Source organism: Eleutherodactylus coqui, chromosome 2 (genome assembly GCF_035609145.1).
Source record: "Eleutherodactylus coqui strain aEleCoq1 chromosome 2, aEleCoq1.hap1, whole genome shotgun sequence".
Lineage (NCBI taxonomy): Eukaryota > Metazoa > Chordata > Amphibia > Anura > Eleutherodactylidae > Eleutherodactylus > Eleutherodactylus coqui.
The window spans coordinates 307,540,843-307,551,947 of NC_089838.1; the positions used below are offsets into that span (position 1 = coordinate 307,540,843).

General features: G+C 46.0%; 40 non-coding genes across 40 annotated transcripts; 24 read left to right on the plus strand and 16 right to left on the minus strand.

Moving 5' to 3' along the window:
• Positions 1-107: 107 nt before the first annotated feature.
• On the plus strand, positions 108-180 carry TRNAR-ACG (transfer RNA arginine (anticodon ACG)). The gene has a single exon. It is a non-coding gene; the product is annotated as a tRNA-Arg (tRNA).
• An 8-nt stretch (positions 181-188) lies between these two features.
• On the plus strand, positions 189-260 carry TRNAH-GUG (transfer RNA histidin (anticodon GUG)). Its single transcript has one exon. It is a non-coding gene; the product is annotated as a tRNA-His (tRNA).
• Positions 261-386: 126 nt separating this feature from the next.
• Positions 387-458, minus strand: TRNAE-CUC (transfer RNA glutamic acid (anticodon CUC)). The gene has a single exon. It is a non-coding gene; the product is annotated as a tRNA-Glu (tRNA).
• Positions 459-673: 215 nt separating this feature from the next.
• Positions 674-745, minus strand: TRNAE-UUC (transfer RNA glutamic acid (anticodon UUC)). Its single transcript has one exon. It is a non-coding gene; the product is annotated as a tRNA-Glu (tRNA).
• Positions 746-894: 149 nt separating this feature from the next.
• On the plus strand, positions 895-967 carry TRNAM-CAU (transfer RNA methionine (anticodon CAU)). The gene has a single exon. It is a non-coding gene; the product is annotated as a tRNA-Met (tRNA).
• Positions 968-1,185: 218 nt separating this feature from the next.
• On the plus strand, positions 1,186-1,258 carry TRNAR-ACG (transfer RNA arginine (anticodon ACG)). The gene has a single exon. It is a non-coding gene; the product is annotated as a tRNA-Arg (tRNA).
• An 8-nt stretch (positions 1,259-1,266) lies between these two features.
• TRNAH-GUG (transfer RNA histidin (anticodon GUG)) lies at positions 1,267-1,338 on the plus strand. Its single transcript has one exon. It is a non-coding gene; the product is annotated as a tRNA-His (tRNA).
• Positions 1,339-1,464: 126 nt separating this feature from the next.
• Positions 1,465-1,536, minus strand: TRNAE-CUC (transfer RNA glutamic acid (anticodon CUC)). The gene has a single exon. It is a non-coding gene; the product is annotated as a tRNA-Glu (tRNA).
• Positions 1,537-1,751: 215 nt separating this feature from the next.
• Positions 1,752-1,823, minus strand: TRNAE-UUC (transfer RNA glutamic acid (anticodon UUC)). Its single transcript has one exon. It is a non-coding gene; the product is annotated as a tRNA-Glu (tRNA).
• Positions 1,824-2,353: 530 nt separating this feature from the next.
• Positions 2,354-2,425, plus strand: TRNAH-GUG (transfer RNA histidin (anticodon GUG)). Its single transcript has one exon. It is a non-coding gene; the product is annotated as a tRNA-His (tRNA).
• Positions 2,426-3,344: 919 nt separating this feature from the next.
• On the plus strand, positions 3,345-3,417 carry TRNAR-ACG (transfer RNA arginine (anticodon ACG)). The gene has a single exon. It is a non-coding gene; the product is annotated as a tRNA-Arg (tRNA).
• Positions 3,418-3,623: 206 nt separating this feature from the next.
• TRNAE-CUC (transfer RNA glutamic acid (anticodon CUC)) lies at positions 3,624-3,695 on the minus strand. The gene has a single exon. It is a non-coding gene; the product is annotated as a tRNA-Glu (tRNA).
• Positions 3,696-3,910: 215 nt separating this feature from the next.
• On the minus strand, positions 3,911-3,982 carry TRNAE-UUC (transfer RNA glutamic acid (anticodon UUC)). The gene has a single exon. It is a non-coding gene; the product is annotated as a tRNA-Glu (tRNA).
• Positions 3,983-4,133: 151 nt separating this feature from the next.
• Positions 4,134-4,206, plus strand: TRNAM-CAU (transfer RNA methionine (anticodon CAU)). Its single transcript has one exon. It is a non-coding gene; the product is annotated as a tRNA-Met (tRNA).
• Positions 4,207-4,424: 218 nt separating this feature from the next.
• Positions 4,425-4,497, plus strand: TRNAR-ACG (transfer RNA arginine (anticodon ACG)). Its single transcript has one exon. It is a non-coding gene; the product is annotated as a tRNA-Arg (tRNA).
• Positions 4,498-4,505: 8 nt separating this feature from the next.
• Positions 4,506-4,577, plus strand: TRNAH-GUG (transfer RNA histidin (anticodon GUG)). Its single transcript has one exon. It is a non-coding gene; the product is annotated as a tRNA-His (tRNA).
• Positions 4,578-4,703: 126 nt separating this feature from the next.
• Positions 4,704-4,775, minus strand: TRNAE-CUC (transfer RNA glutamic acid (anticodon CUC)). The gene has a single exon. It is a non-coding gene; the product is annotated as a tRNA-Glu (tRNA).
• A 215-nt stretch (positions 4,776-4,990) lies between these two features.
• Positions 4,991-5,062, minus strand: TRNAE-UUC (transfer RNA glutamic acid (anticodon UUC)). Its single transcript has one exon. It is a non-coding gene; the product is annotated as a tRNA-Glu (tRNA).
• A 149-nt stretch (positions 5,063-5,211) lies between these two features.
• On the plus strand, positions 5,212-5,284 carry TRNAM-CAU (transfer RNA methionine (anticodon CAU)). Its single transcript has one exon. It is a non-coding gene; the product is annotated as a tRNA-Met (tRNA).
• Positions 5,285-5,502: 218 nt separating this feature from the next.
• TRNAR-ACG (transfer RNA arginine (anticodon ACG)) lies at positions 5,503-5,575 on the plus strand. The gene has a single exon. It is a non-coding gene; the product is annotated as a tRNA-Arg (tRNA).
• An 8-nt stretch (positions 5,576-5,583) lies between these two features.
• On the plus strand, positions 5,584-5,655 carry TRNAH-GUG (transfer RNA histidin (anticodon GUG)). The gene has a single exon. It is a non-coding gene; the product is annotated as a tRNA-His (tRNA).
• A 126-nt stretch (positions 5,656-5,781) lies between these two features.
• TRNAE-CUC (transfer RNA glutamic acid (anticodon CUC)) lies at positions 5,782-5,853 on the minus strand. Its single transcript has one exon. It is a non-coding gene; the product is annotated as a tRNA-Glu (tRNA).
• A 215-nt stretch (positions 5,854-6,068) lies between these two features.
• On the minus strand, positions 6,069-6,140 carry TRNAE-UUC (transfer RNA glutamic acid (anticodon UUC)). Its single transcript has one exon. It is a non-coding gene; the product is annotated as a tRNA-Glu (tRNA).
• A 149-nt stretch (positions 6,141-6,289) lies between these two features.
• Positions 6,290-6,362, plus strand: TRNAM-CAU (transfer RNA methionine (anticodon CAU)). The gene has a single exon. It is a non-coding gene; the product is annotated as a tRNA-Met (tRNA).
• A 218-nt stretch (positions 6,363-6,580) lies between these two features.
• On the plus strand, positions 6,581-6,653 carry TRNAR-ACG (transfer RNA arginine (anticodon ACG)). The gene has a single exon. It is a non-coding gene; the product is annotated as a tRNA-Arg (tRNA).
• An 8-nt stretch (positions 6,654-6,661) lies between these two features.
• TRNAH-GUG (transfer RNA histidin (anticodon GUG)) lies at positions 6,662-6,733 on the plus strand. Its single transcript has one exon. It is a non-coding gene; the product is annotated as a tRNA-His (tRNA).
• Positions 6,734-7,146: 413 nt separating this feature from the next.
• Positions 7,147-7,218, minus strand: TRNAE-UUC (transfer RNA glutamic acid (anticodon UUC)). Its single transcript has one exon. It is a non-coding gene; the product is annotated as a tRNA-Glu (tRNA).
• Positions 7,219-7,667: 449 nt separating this feature from the next.
• TRNAR-ACG (transfer RNA arginine (anticodon ACG)) lies at positions 7,668-7,740 on the plus strand. Its single transcript has one exon. It is a non-coding gene; the product is annotated as a tRNA-Arg (tRNA).
• A 195-nt stretch (positions 7,741-7,935) lies between these two features.
• TRNAE-CUC (transfer RNA glutamic acid (anticodon CUC)) lies at positions 7,936-8,007 on the minus strand. The gene has a single exon. It is a non-coding gene; the product is annotated as a tRNA-Glu (tRNA).
• A 215-nt stretch (positions 8,008-8,222) lies between these two features.
• On the minus strand, positions 8,223-8,294 carry TRNAE-UUC (transfer RNA glutamic acid (anticodon UUC)). The gene has a single exon. It is a non-coding gene; the product is annotated as a tRNA-Glu (tRNA).
• A 433-nt stretch (positions 8,295-8,727) lies between these two features.
• Positions 8,728-8,800, plus strand: TRNAR-ACG (transfer RNA arginine (anticodon ACG)). The gene has a single exon. It is a non-coding gene; the product is annotated as a tRNA-Arg (tRNA).
• An 8-nt stretch (positions 8,801-8,808) lies between these two features.
• On the plus strand, positions 8,809-8,880 carry TRNAH-GUG (transfer RNA histidin (anticodon GUG)). The gene has a single exon. It is a non-coding gene; the product is annotated as a tRNA-His (tRNA).
• Positions 8,881-9,006: 126 nt separating this feature from the next.
• Positions 9,007-9,078, minus strand: TRNAE-CUC (transfer RNA glutamic acid (anticodon CUC)). The gene has a single exon. It is a non-coding gene; the product is annotated as a tRNA-Glu (tRNA).
• Positions 9,079-9,523: 445 nt separating this feature from the next.
• TRNAM-CAU (transfer RNA methionine (anticodon CAU)) lies at positions 9,524-9,596 on the plus strand. The gene has a single exon. It is a non-coding gene; the product is annotated as a tRNA-Met (tRNA).
• Positions 9,597-9,814: 218 nt separating this feature from the next.
• On the plus strand, positions 9,815-9,887 carry TRNAR-ACG (transfer RNA arginine (anticodon ACG)). The gene has a single exon. It is a non-coding gene; the product is annotated as a tRNA-Arg (tRNA).
• A 206-nt stretch (positions 9,888-10,093) lies between these two features.
• TRNAE-CUC (transfer RNA glutamic acid (anticodon CUC)) lies at positions 10,094-10,165 on the minus strand. The gene has a single exon. It is a non-coding gene; the product is annotated as a tRNA-Glu (tRNA).
• A 215-nt stretch (positions 10,166-10,380) lies between these two features.
• On the minus strand, positions 10,381-10,452 carry TRNAE-UUC (transfer RNA glutamic acid (anticodon UUC)). Its single transcript has one exon. It is a non-coding gene; the product is annotated as a tRNA-Glu (tRNA).
• Positions 10,453-10,594: 142 nt separating this feature from the next.
• Positions 10,595-10,667, plus strand: TRNAM-CAU (transfer RNA methionine (anticodon CAU)). Its single transcript has one exon. It is a non-coding gene; the product is annotated as a tRNA-Met (tRNA).
• Positions 10,668-10,885: 218 nt separating this feature from the next.
• TRNAR-ACG (transfer RNA arginine (anticodon ACG)) lies at positions 10,886-10,958 on the plus strand. The gene has a single exon. It is a non-coding gene; the product is annotated as a tRNA-Arg (tRNA).
• An 8-nt stretch (positions 10,959-10,966) lies between these two features.
• TRNAH-GUG (transfer RNA histidin (anticodon GUG)) lies at positions 10,967-11,038 on the plus strand. Its single transcript has one exon. It is a non-coding gene; the product is annotated as a tRNA-His (tRNA).
• The last annotated feature ends 67 nt before the right edge of the window (positions 11,039-11,105 follow it).

Sequence of the window (11,105 nt, forward strand, 5' to 3'; positions counted from 1 at the left end):
GGTTTTGGCTAGGGGCTAAAAGCAACCGTGTTGAGGTCTTTGAATATGGCTGCGAGCGTAGCAAAAGTCCAAAATGGGGAGCATGATTAGTGGCAACCTCTCACACAGGGCCAGTGGCGCAATGGATAACGCGTCTGACTACGGATCAGAAGATTGTAGGTTCGACTCCTACCTGGCTCGTGAATGTCGCCGTGATCGTATAGTGGTTAGTACTCTGCGTTGTGGCCGCAGCAACCCCGGTTCGAATCCGGGTCACGGCATTCTTGATGAAAAAGCAAAGGTGCTCTTGTAGACGGCAAGCCTGAATGATACTTTTATGAACTTTTTGAGCGCTATCTTAATTCAGAGGGTCTTTCGATGTAGTTGCAAGCTTAGGAAAATGCTCATTCCCATACCGGGAGTCGAACCCGGGCCGCCTGGGTGAGAACCAGGAATCCTAACCGCTAGACCATATGGGAACCGCTGAGACCCTTTTTCAGTAATAAGTAGAAAAAAAATCAGTTTCATGATTTGAAAACTCATTTTTAAGCATGGATGGCATCAACAACCACTTGCAAGTGGCCTCGTTAGCGCAGCATTTTTGGCTGCCAAGAGCATCTGCAAACTAAGCCGCTTAATTCTGCAAGAAAGGTGCAGGCCTTTGAATGCAGGCACAAGCTTAGCAAAACACTCATTCCCATACCGGGAGTCGAACCCGGGCCGCCTGGGTGAAAACCAGGAATCCTAACCGCTAGACCATATGGGAAAAGTTGCTTTCACAGCTTGCTTTAAACTTTCCAATATATGTAGATATATACATGTACATATTAAAAAAAAAAAAAAAAAAAAAAGAAGTTTTGTGCTTACAGAATTCCATCTTATCTCTGGACGGCAACAACCAATCACACGCAAGATGCCTCGTTAGCGCAGTAGGTAGCGCGTCAGTCTCATAATCTGAAGGTCGTGAGTTCGATCCTCACACGGGGCATGGATCTATCCTTGTTTTTTCCCTCCGCCTTAACTGGATAGGCACTGCTCTTTGCCATTCAATACCGAAACGATACTGGATAATATGGAAAGGTAGCAAACAAGGCAGAAGGGTTTTGGCTAGGGGCTAAGAGCAACCGTGTGGAGGTCTTTGAATATGGCTGCGAGCGTAGCAAAAGTCCAAAATGGGGAGCATGATTAGTGGCAACCTCTCACACAGGGCCAGTGGCGCAATGGATAACGCGTCTGACTACGGATCAGAAGATTGTAGGTTCGACTCCTACCTGGCTCGTGAATGTCGCCGTGATCGTATAGTGGTTAGTACTCTGCGTTGTGGCCGCAGCAACCCCGGTTCGAATCCGGGTCACGGCATTCTTGATGAAAAAGCAAAGGTGCTCTTGTAGACGGCAAGCCTGAATGATACTTTTATGAACTTTTTGAGCGCTATCTTAATTCAGAGGGTCTTTCGATGTAGTTGCAAGCTTAGGAAAATGCTCATTCCCATACCGGGAGTCGAACCCGGGCCGCCTGGGTGAGAACCAGGAATCCTAACCGCTAGACCATATGGGAACCGCTGAGACCCTTTTTCAGTAATAAGTAGAAAAAAAATCAGTTTCATGATTTGAAAACTCATTTTTAAGCATGGATGGCATCAACAACCACTTGCAAGTGGCCTTGTTAGCGCAGCATTTTTGGCTGCCAAGAGCATCTGCAAACTAAGCCGCTTAATTCTGCAAGAAAGGTGCAGGCCTTTGAATGCAGGCACAAGCTTAGCAAAACACTCATTCCCATACCGGGAGTCGAACCCGGGCCGCCTGGGTGAAAACCAGGAATCCTAACCGCTAGACCATATGGGAAAAGTTGCTTTCACAGCTTGCTTTAAACTTTCCAATATATGTAGATATATACATGTACATATTAAAAAAAAAAAAAAAAAAAAAAAAAAAAAAAGAAGTTTTGTGCTTACAGAATTCCATCTTATCTCTGGACGGCAACAACCAATCACACGCAAGATGCCTCGTTAGCGCAGTAGGTAGCGAGTCAGTCTCATAATCTGAAGGTCGTGAGTTCGATCCTCACACGGGGCATGGATCTATCCTTGTTTTTTCCCTCCGCCTTAACTGGATAGGCACTGCTCTTTGCCATTCAATACCGAAACGATACTGGATAATATGGAAAGGTAGCAAACAAGGCAGAAGGGTTTTGGCTAGGGGCTAAAAGCAACCGTGTTGAGGTCTTTGAATATGGCTGCGAGCGTAGCAAAAGTCCAAAATGGGGAGCATGATTAGTGGCAACCTCTCACACAGGGCCAGTGGCGCAATGGATAATGCGTCTGACTACGGATCAGAAGATTGTAGGTTCGACTCCTACCTGGCTCGTGAATGTCGCCGTGATCGTATAGTGGTTAGTACTCTGCGTTGTGGCCGCAGCAACCCCGGTTCGAATCCGGGTCACGGCATTCTTGATGAAAAAGCAAAGGTGCTCTTGTAGACGGCAAGCCTGAATGATACTTTTATGAACTTTTTGAGCGCTATCTTAATTCAGAGGGTCTTTCGATGTAGTTGCAAGCTTAGGAAAATGCTCATTCCCATACCGGGAGTCAAACCCAGGCCGCCTGGGTGAGAACCAGGAATCCTAACCGCTAGACCATATGGGAACCGCTGAGACCCTTTTTCAGTAATAAGTAGAAAAAAAATCAGTTTCATGATTTGAAAACTCATTTTTAAGCATGGATGGCATCAACAACCACTTGCAAGTGGCCTCGTTAGCGCAGCATTTTTGGCTGCCAAGAGCATCTGCAAACTAAGCCGCTTAATTCTGCAAGAAAGGTGCAGGCCTTTGAATGCAGGCACAAGCTTAGCAAAACACTCATTCCCATAACGGGAGTCGAACCCGGGCCGCCTGGGTGAAAACCAGGAATCCTAACCGCTAGACCATATGGGAAAAGTTGCTTTCACAGCTTGCTTTAAACTTTCCAATATATGTAGATATATACATGTACATATTAAAAAAAAAAAAAAAAGAAGTTTTGTGCTTACAGAATTCCATCTTATCTCTGGACGGCAACAACCAATCACACGCAAGATGCCTCGTTAGCGCAGTAGGTAGCGAGTCAGTCTCATAATCTGAAGGTCGTGAGTTCGATCCTCACACGGGGCATGGATCTATCCTTGTTTTTTCCCTCCGCCTTAACTGGATAGGCACTGCTCTTTGCCATTCAATACCGAAACGATACTGGATAATATGGAAAGGTAGCAAACAAGGCAGAAGGGTTTTGGCTAGGGGCTAAAAGCAACCGTGTTGAGGTCTTTGAATATGGCTGCGAGCGTAGCAAAAGTCCAAAATGGGGAGCATGATTAGTGGCAACCTCTCACACAGGGCCAGTGGCGCAATGGATAACGCGTCTGACTACGGATCAGAAGATTGTAGGTTCGACTCCTACCTGGCTCGTGAATGTCGCTGTGATCGTATAGTGGTTAGTACTCTGCGTTGTGGCCGCAGCAACCCCGGTTCGAATCCGGGTCACGGCATTCTTGATGAAAAAGCAAAGGTGCTCTTGTAGACGGCAAGCCTGAATGATACTTTTATGAACTTTTTGAGCGCTATCTTAATTCAGAGGGTCTTTCGATGTAGTTGCAAGCTTAGGAAAATGCTCATTCCCATACCGGGAGTCGAACCCGGGCCGCCTGGGTGAGAACCAGGAATCCTAACCGCTAGACCATATGGGAACCGCTGAGACCCTTTTTCAGTAATAAGTAGAAAAAAAATCAGTTTCATGATTTGAAAACTCATTTTTAAGCATGGATGGCATCAACAACCACTTGCAAGTGGCCTCGTTAGCGCAGCATTTTTGGCTGCCAAGAGCATCTGCAAACTAAGCCGCTTAATTCTGCAAGAAAGGTGCAGGCCTTTGAATGCAGGCACAAGCTTAGCAAAACACTCATTCCCATACCGGGAGTCGAACCCGGGCCGCCTGGGTGAAAACCAGGAATCCTAACCGCTAGACCATATGGGAAAAGTTGCTTTCACAGCTTGCTTTAAACTTTCCAATATATGTAGATATATACATGTACATATTAAAAAAAAAAAAAAAAAAAAAAAAGAAGTTTTGTGCTTACAGAATTCCATCTTATCTCTGGACGGCAACAACCAATCACACGCAAGATGCCTCGTTAGCGCAGTAGGTAGCGCGTCAGTCTCATAATCTGAAGGTCGTGAGTTCGATCCTCACACGGGGCATGGATCTATCCTTGTTTTTTCCCTCCACCTTAACTGGATAGGCACTGCTCTTTGCCATTCAATACCGAAACGATACTGGATAATATGGAAAGGTAGCAAACAAGGCAGAAGGGTTTTGGCTAGGGGCTAAAAGCAACCGTGTTGAGGTCTTTGAATATGGCTGCGAGCGTAGCAAAAGTCCAAAATGGGGAGCATGATTAGTGGCAACCTCTCACACAGGGCCAGTGGCGCAATGGATAACGCGTCTGACTACGGATCAGAAGATTGTAGGTTCGACTCCTACCTGGCTCGTGAATGTCGCCGTGATCGTATAGTGGTTAGTACTCTGCGTTGTGGCCGCAGCAACCCCGGTTCGAATCCGGGTCACGGCATTCTTGATGAAAAAGCAAAGGTGCTCTTGTAGACGGCAAGCCTGAATGATACTTTTATGAACTTTTTGAGCGCTATCTTAATTCAGAGGGTCTTTCGATGTAGTTGCAAGCTTAGGAAAATGCTCATTCCCATACCGGGAGTCGAACCCGGGCCGCCTGGGTGAGAACCAGGAATCCTAACCGCTAGACCATATGGGAACCGCTGAGACCCTTTTTCAGTAATAAGTAGAAAAAAAATCAGTTTCATGATTTGAAAACTCATTTTTAAGCATGGATGGCATCAACAACCACTTGCAAGTGGCCTCGTTAGCGCAGCATTTTTGGCTGCCAAGAGCATCTGCAAACTAAGCCGCTTAATTCTGCAAGAAAGGTGCAGGCCTTTGAATGCAGGCACAAGCTTAGCAAAACACTCATTCCCATACCGGGAGTCGAACCCGGGCCGCCTGGGTGAAAACCAGGAATCCTAACCGCTAGACCATATGGGAAAAGTTGCTTTCACAGCTTGCTTTAAACTTTCCAATATATGTAGATATATACATGTACATATTAAAAAAAAAAAAAAAAAAAAAAGAAGTTTTGTGCTTACAGAATTCCATCTTATCTCTGGACGGCAACAACCAATCACACGCAAGATGCCTCGTTAGCGCAGTAGGTAGCGCGTCAGTCTCATAATCTGAAGGTCGTGAGTTCGATCCTCACACGGGGCATGGATCTATCCTTGTTTTTTCCCTCCGCCTTAACTGGATAGGCACTGCTCTTTGCCATTCAATACCGAAACGATACTGGATAATATGGAAAGGTAGCAAACAAGGCAGAAGGGTTTTGGCTAGGGGCTAAAAGCAACCGTGTTGAGGACTTTGAATATGGCTGCGAGCGTAGCAAAAGTCCAAAATGGGGAGCATGATTAGTGGCAACCTCTCACACAGGGCCAGTGGCGCAATGGATAACGCGTCTGACTACGGATCAGAAGATTGTAGGTTCGACTCCTACCTGGCTCGTGAATGTCGCCGTGATCGTATAGTGGTTAGTACTCTGCGTTGTGGCCGCAGCAACCCCGGTTCGAATCCGGGTCACGGCATTCTTGATGAAAAAGCAAAGGTGCTCTTGTAGACGGCAAGCCTGAATGATACTTTTATGAACTTTTTGAGCGCTATCTTAATTCAGAGGGTCTTTCGATGTAGTTGCAAGCTTAGGAAAATGCTCATTCCCATACCGGGAGTCGAACCCGGGCCGCCTGGGTGAGAACCAGGAATCCTAACCGCTAGACCATATGGGAACCGCTGAGACCCTTTTTCAGTAATAAGTAGAAAAAAAATCAGTTTCATGATTTGAAAACTCATTTTTAAGCATGGATGGCATCAACAACCACTTGCAAGTGGCCTCGTTAGCGCAGCATTTTTGGCTGCCAAGAGCATCTGCAAACTAAGCCGCTTAATTCTGCAAGAAAGGTGCAGGCCTTTGAATGCAGACACAAGCTTAGCAAAACACTCATTCCCATACCGGGAGTCGAACCCGGGCCGCCTGGGTGAAAACCAGGAATCCTAACCGCTAGACCATATGGGAAAAGTTGCTTTCACAGCTTGCTTTAAACTTTCCAATATATGTAGATATATACATGTACATATTAAAAAAAAAAAAAAAAAAAAAAGAAGTTTTGTGCTTACAGAATTCCATCTTATCTCTGGACGGCAACAACCAATCACACGCAAGATGCCTCGTTAGCGCAGTAGGTAGCGCGTCAGTCTCATAATCTGAAGGTCGTGAGTTCGATCCTCACACGGGGCATGGATCTATCCTTGTTTTTTCCCTCCGCCTTAACTGGATAGGCACTGCTCTTTGCCATTCAATACCGAAACGATACTGGATAATATGGAAAGGTAGCAAACAAGGCAGAAGGGTTTTGGCTAGGGGCTAAAAGCAACCGTGTTGAGGTCTTTGAATATGGCTGCGAGCGTAGCAAAAGTCCAAAATGGGGAGCATGATTAGTGGCAACCTCTCACACAGGGCCAGTGGCGCAATGGATAACGCGTCTGACTACGGATCAGAAGATTGTAGGTTCGACTCCTACCTGGCTCGTGAATGTCGCCGTGATCGTATAGTGGTTAGTACTCTGCGTTGTGGCCGCAGCAACCCCGGTTCGAATCCGGGTCACGGCATTCTTGATGAAAAAGCAAAGGTGCTCTTGTAGACGGCAAGCCTGAATGATACTTTTATGAACTTTTTGAGCGCTATCTTAATTCAGAGGGTCTTTCGATGTAGTTGCAAGCTTAGGAAAATGCTCATTCCCATACCGGGAGTCGAGCCCGGGCCGCCTGGGTGAGAACCAGGAATCCTAACCGCTAGACCATATGGGAACCGCTGAGACCCTTTTTCAGTAATAAGTAGAAAAAAAATCAGTTTCATGATTTGAAAACTCATTTTTAAGCATGGATGGCATCAACAACCACTTGCAAGTGGCCTTGTTAGCGCAGCATTTTTGGCTGCCAAGAGCATCTGCAAACTAAGCCGCTTAATTCTGCAAGAAAGGTGCAGGCCTTTGAATGCAGGCACAAGCTTAGCAAAACACTCATTCCCATACCGGGAGTCGAACCCGGGCCGCCTGGGTGAAAACCAGGAATCCTAACCGCTAGACCATATGGGAAAAGTTGCTTTCACAGCTTGCTTTAAACTTTCCAATATATGTAGATATATACATGTACATATTAAAAAAAAAAAAAAAAAAAAAAAAAAAAAAAGAAGTTTTGTGCTTACAGAATTCCATCTTATCTCTGGACGGCAACAACCAATCACACGCAAGATGCCTCGTTAGCGCAGTAGGTAGCGAGTCAGTCTCATAATCTGAAGGTCGTGAGTTCGATCCTCACACGGGGCATGGATCTATCCTTGTTTTTTCCCTCCGCCTTAACTGGATAGGCACTGCTCTTTGCCATTCAATACCGAAACGATACTGGATAATATGGAAAGGTAGCAAACAAGGCAGAAGGGTTTTGGCTAGGGGCTAAAAGCAACCGTGTTGAGGTCTTTGAATATGGCTGCGAGCGTAGCAAAAGTCCAAAATGGGGAGCATGATTAGTGGCAACCTCTCACACAGGGCCAGTGGCGCAATGGATAACGCGTCTGACTACGGATCAGAAGATTGTAGGTTCGACTCCTACCTGGCTCGTGAATGTCGCCGTGATCGTATAGTGGTTAGTACTCTGCGTTGTGGCCGCAGCGAATCCGGGTCACAGCATTCTTGATGAAAAAGCAAAGGTGCTCTTGTAGACGGCAAGCCTGAATGATACTTTTATGAACTTTTTGAGCGCTATCTTAATTCAGAGGGTCTTTCGATGTAGTTGCAAGCTTAGGAAAATGCTCATTCCCATACCGGGAGTCGAACCCGGGCCGCCTGGGTGAGAACCAGGAATCCTAACCGCTAGACCATATGGGAACCGCTGAGACCCTTTTTCAGTAATAAGTAGAAAAAAAATCAGTTTCATGATTTGAAAACTCATTTTTAAGCATGGATGGCATCAACAACCACTTGCAAGTGGCCTCGTTAGCGCAGCATTTTTGGCTGCCAAGAGCATCTGCAAACTAAGCCGCTTAATTCTGCAAGAAAGGTGCAGGCCTTTGAATGCAGGCACAAGCTTAGCAAAACACTCATTCCCATACCGGGAGTCGAACCCGGGCCGCCTGGGTGAAAACCAGGAATCCTAACCGCTAGACCATATGGGAAAAGTTGCTTTCACAGCTTGCTTTAAACTTTCCAATATATGTAGATATATACATGTACATATTAAAAAAAAAAAAAAAGAAGTTTTGTGCTTACAGAATTCCATCTTATCTCTGGACGGCAACAACCAATCACACGCAAGATGCCTTGTTAGCGCAGTAGGTAGCGCGTCAGTCTCATAATCTGAAGGTCGTGAGTTCGATCCTCACACGGGGCATGGATCTATCCTTGTTTTTTCCCTCCGCCTTAACTGGATAGGCACTGCTCTTTGCCATTCAATACCGAAACGATACTGGATAATATGGAAAGGTAGCAAACAAGGCAGAAGGGTTTTGGCTAGGGGCTAAAAGCAACCGTGTTGAGGTCTTTGAATATGGCTGCGAGCGTAGCAAAAGTCCAAAATTGGGAGCATGATTAGTGGCAACCTCTCACACAGGGCCAGTGGCGCAATGGATAACGCGTCTGACTACGGATCAGAAGATTGTAGGTTCGACTCCTACCTGGCTCGTGAATGTCGCCGTGATCGTATAGTGGTTAGTACTCTGCGTTGTGGCCGCAGCAACCCCGGTTCGAATCCGGGTCACGGCATTCTTGATGAAAAAGCAAAGGTGCTCTTGTAGACGGCAAGCCTGAATGATACTTTTATGAACTTTTTGAGCGCTATCTTAATTCAGAGGGTCTTTCGATGTAGTTGCAAGCTTAGGAAAATGCTCATTCCCATACCGGGAGTCGAACCCGGGCCGCCTGGGTGAGAACCAGGAATCCTAACCGCTAGACCATATGGGAACCGCTGAGACCCTTTTTCAGTAATAAGTAGAAAAAAAATCAGTTTCATGATTTGAAAACTCATTTTTAAGCATGGATGGCATCAACAACCACTTGCAAGTGGCCTCGTTAGCGCAGCATTTTTGGCTGCCAAGAGCATCTGCAAACTAAGCCGCTTAATTCTGCAAGAAAGGTGCAGGCCTTTGAATGCAGGCACAAGCTTAGCAAAACACTCATTCCCATACCGGGAGTCGAACCCGGGCCGCCTGGGTGAAAACCAGGAATCCTAACCGCTAGACCATATGAGAAAAGTTGCTTTCACAGCTTGCTTTAAACTTTCCAATATATGTAGATATATACATGTACATATTAAAAAAAAAAAAAAAAAAAAAAAAAAAAAAAGAAGTTTTGTGCTTACAGAATTCCATCTTATCTCTGGACGGCAACAACCAATCACATGCAAGATGCCTCGTTAGCGCAGTAGGTAGCGCGTCAGTCTCATAATCTGAAGGTCGTGAGTTCGATCCTCACACGGGGCATGGATCTATCCTTGTTTTTTCCCTCCGCCTTAACTGGATAGGCACTGCTCTTTGCCATTCAATACCGAAACGATACTGGATAATATGGAAAGGTAGCAAACAAGGCAGAAGGGTTTTGGCTAGGGGCTAAAAGCAACCGTGTTGAGGTCTTTGAATATGGCTGCGAGCGTAGCAAAAGTCCAAAATGGGGAGCATGATTAGTGGCAACCTCTCACACAGGGCCAGTGGCGCAATGGATAACGCGTCTGACTACGGATCAGAAGATTGTAGGTTCGACTCCTACCTGGCTCGTGAATGTCGCCGTGATCGTATAGTGGTTAGTACTCTGTGTTGTGGCCGCAGCAACCCCGGTTCGAATCCGGGTCACGGCATTCTTGATGAAAAAGCAAAGGTGCTCTTGTAGACGGCAAGCCTGAATGATACTTTTATGAACTTTTTGAGCGCTATCTTAATTCAGAGGGTCTTTCGATGTAGTTGCAAGCTTAGGAAAATGCTCATTCCCATACCGGGAGTCGAACCCGGGCCGCCTGGGTGAGAACCAGGAATCCTAACCGCTAGACCATATGGGAACCGCTGAGACCCTTTTTCAGTAATAAGTAGAAAAAAAATCAGTTTCATGATTTGAAAACTCATTTTTAAGCATGGATGGCATCAACAACCACTTGCAAGTGGCCTCGTTAGCGCAGCATTTTTGGCTGCCAAGAGCATCTGCAAACTAAGCCGCTTAATTCTGCAAGAAAGGTGCAGGCCTTTGAATGCAGGCACAAGCTTAGCAAAACACTCATTCCCATACCGGGAGTCGAACCCGGGCCGCCTGGGTGAAAACCAGGAATCCTAACCGCTAGACCATATGGGAAAAGTTGCTTTCACAGCTTGCTTTAAACTTTCCAATATATGTAGATATATACATGTACATATTAAAAAAAAAAAAAAAGAAGTTTTGTGCTTACAGAATTCCATCTTATCTCTGGACGGCAACAACCAATCACACGCAAGATGCCTCGTTAGCGCAGTAGGTAGCGCGTCAGTCTCATAATCTGAAGGTCGTGAGTTCGATCCTCACACGGGGCATGGATCTATCCTTGTTTTTTCCCTCCGCCTTAACTGGATAGGCACTGCTCTTTGCCATTCAATACCGAAACGATACTGGATAATATGGAAAGGTAGCAAACAAGGCAGAAGGGTTTTGGCTAGGGGCTAAAAGCAACCGTGTTGAGGTCTTTGAATATGCCTGCGAGCGTAGCAAAAGTCCAAAATGGGGAGCATGATTAGTGGCAACCTCTCACACAGGGCCAGTGGCGCAATGGATAACGCGTCTGACTACGGATCAGAAGATTGTAGGTTCGACTCCTACCTGGCTCGTGAATGTCGCCGTGATCGTATAGTGGTTAGTACTCTGCGTTGTGGCCGCAGCAACCCCGGTTCGAATCCGGGTCACGGCATTCTTGATGAAAAAGCAAAGGTGCTCTTGTAGACGGCAAGCCTGAATGATACTTTTATGAACTTTTT